The 3,036-nt window shown below is 40.5% G+C and overlaps 1 pseudogene; it reads left to right on the top strand.

Annotated features, from left to right (window-relative positions):
* Positions 1–2,121: 2,121 nt before the first annotated feature.
* LOC102867120 overlaps positions 2,122–3,036 on the top strand; it is a 3,591-nt pseudogene continuing 2,676 nt past the window's right edge.

Here is a 3,036-nt window from a genome sequence, read left to right as displayed (position 1 = left end):
AAAAAGAAATCAGCTGGTGGTGAGCAAAAATGAAATAGAGGCAGTGATGACAGGAGAAAAGAATCATAGAACTGATTTTATTAATCTTATTAAAACAAATTCCAAGGGACTAACTTAATTGTTTTTGTATTATGGGTATTTTAGAAATACAAATATTCCTGAAAAACAAGTAGTCCATCAGCTATAGCTTGATAAGATTTATCTAGAGATTTTTTTTCATTGTTATGTCAAGAGGCTGGGAAGACACAATGGTACATCAATGCAACCAAAAAAAAAAAAAAAACCAAAAAAAACCCGGGTCATAATGAAATTTTTCAGTCTATATATACACTTTGAAAACTCTCCATTGGGATGGTTTGTGTACTTATTGTGACTTGTTTACTCTGTTTATATTTAAAAGTCTGCTTATATTATAAGGGACAAGGTGATCCAAAACTCACAAAACAAGTTGTGTCTACTAGAACACAAAAATGGACATTTTCATTCAAATCAATCAGTTATTTTATCCATAGACATGCAATAACACATATGATAAAGACAGGTAGTTTTTACATTTCTGACATTCTTGAAATAACTCTTTCAGAAAGCTTGTACACCAGAAAATATATTCAAGTTATATGCAAAACAACTTCCTCAGAATCACTAATCCCAGATTTAAGTGGACTAATGCAACTTTTTTTTACGCTAGTTTATTTACAAAATTTGAATACATTCCTTTAGAGAACAGAGTCTTCTAATTTCCCTCACCCCACCCATAAAATTGATTAATTCCCCTACCCCCTGCACATCCTCATCCCTCTGCTCCCACCCTCTCCCATTCCTCTTGGATCCTCATACTCATTCTAAAATAATGGTTTTAAACAATATTTATCCTTGTGGGACTGAATTAGTTCACTCAGCATAATGCTCTCCAGTCCTTCCCAAGTTAGGTAATAATTTACAAAATTATTGCTCCTGCATGCTGCATAGTATTCCATTGTGCGAATGTAACATGATTTCTCAATCCATTTGTCTGTGGTTGGACATCTGGGCTGTTTCCATGTTCTTACGATGGTGAATAATGCTGCTATAAACATTGCTGTACAAATCTCCATTTGTGCCTCAGTTCTGGTTTCCTCAGGGTATATTCCAAGTGGCAGAATAGCTGGGTAATATGAAATATCTGTGTTCAGCTTTTTGAGGAAGTATCAAACTGCCTTCCAGAGTGGTTTTTGTACCCTTTTATAATCCCACCAACAATGTATAAGAGTTCCTTTCTCACCACATCCTCTCCAACATCTATTACTTGCTGCCCTATTAAACTTTCCACTGTTAGTGGAGATGGTACTGAAGGGACAGCAGAAACCCCATTTTTTTATAAACCCCCATTAATGCTAGAGGCGGAGCGGGCCATAAAAAATCTTAGGGAAAACACGAGTGCCCCGGGTAAAGCCTTGTCTGTCCTTGAAAAGTAAGAAATTAACTAGTGTCTACATGACACTAAAGGAGTAAAGGTGGAAAAAGTAGCCAGCCCGTCAAAAGTCAGCCCAAATGACTAATTCCCCAGCCCACCAACCAGGATCGCAATCCCCCTGCCCTAAAAGGGGCACTCAAAAGAGCTATAAAAGCAAGTGGGAAGGGAAACTGGGGGCTTTTTTCCTTCACCACCTTCCTAAGGAGGGAAAAAATCTCCATGCGTGGAAATAATATAATAAATGATCTTAAAATTTCAGACGTGTTTTTAAATTTCTTTGAGGGGCATTTCGTGGGCAGAACAGTACCTCATTGTGGTTTTGATTTGCATCTCTCTTATTGCCAGTGATTTGGATCATTTCTTCATGTGTCTGTTTGTAAGGCAGTTTTTTTTTTAAATCTGCAAAAGATTAGTTATAGGTATGCTCATACTTCTATTGGTCTTTGTATACATTTTAGGGAGAAGTGACTCTGTTTTTAGAGAAAAACTTGTTCCCTTAAAAAAAAAAAAATCTCCGTAGGCTGAGAGGAGAGGGTCCTTCTCTAAAGCTAAAAGCAGATGAAAGTGGTGGGACTCGTGTTGCGGCTGTGGACACAGTGAAGGCTTTCGAGGAGGGCTCTCTTCCTGATCTGGCCTGGTTCTTGCTGCCTTCACCACCTCTCCCACCTCCTCCAGCTCCGCACACTGTCAGCCCACCATGGAGAAGACCGAGTTGATCTAGAAAGCGAAGCTGGCCTAGCAGGCTGAGCGCTACGACGACATGGCCACCTGCATGAAGGCCATGACAGAGCAGGGGGCCAAGCTGTCCAACGAGGAGCTCAACCTGCTGTTGGTGGCCTACAAGAACGTGGTTGCGGGCCGCCGGTCCGCCTGGAGGGTCATCTCGAGCATCGAGCAGAAAAACGACATCTCCGACAAGAAGTTGCAGCTGATAAAGGACTATCGGGAGAAAGTGGAGTCTGAGCTGAGGTCCACCTGCACCACCGTCCTGGAATTATTGGATAAGTATTTAATAGCCAATGCAACTAATCCAGAGAGTAAGGTATTCTATCTGAAAATGAAGGGAGATTATTTCCGGTACCTTGCTGAAGTAGCATGTGGTGATGATCGAAAACAAACGATAGATAATTTTCAAGGAGCTTACCAAGTTGAGGCATTTGATATAAGCAAAAAGGAGATGCAACCCACACATCCTATCCGCCTGGGCCTGGCTCTCAACTTCTCTGTATTTTACTATGAGATCCTTAATAATCCAGAGCTTGCCTGTACACTGGCTAAAACGGCTTTTGATGAGGCCTTGCAGAACTTGATACACTGAGTGAAGATTCATACAAAGACAGCACCCTTATCATTCAGTTGCTTAGGGACAACTTAACATTATGGACATCAGACAGTGCAGGAGAAGAATGTGATGCAGCAGAAGGGGCAGAAAACTACTTTTTACACATCTCCATTCCTGATTCCACTTGGATTTCCTATAGCAAAGAAACCCATTCATGTGTATGGAATCAACTGTTTATAGTCTTTTCACACTGCAGCTTTGGGAAAACTCCATTCCTTGATTTGTGTTTGTCTTGGCCTTC

The sequence above is a fragment of the Elephantulus edwardii genome, unplaced genomic scaffold, assembly GCF_000299155.1.
Source record: "Elephantulus edwardii isolate Elephantulus edwardi_28Jun2011 unplaced genomic scaffold, EleEdw1.0 scaffold00039, whole genome shotgun sequence".
Classification (NCBI taxonomy): domain Eukaryota; kingdom Metazoa; phylum Chordata; class Mammalia; order Macroscelidea; family Macroscelididae; genus Elephantulus; species Elephantulus edwardii.
Note: the sequence above shows the minus strand (reverse complement) of the source record. Positions and strands in the feature narration are given on the sequence as shown.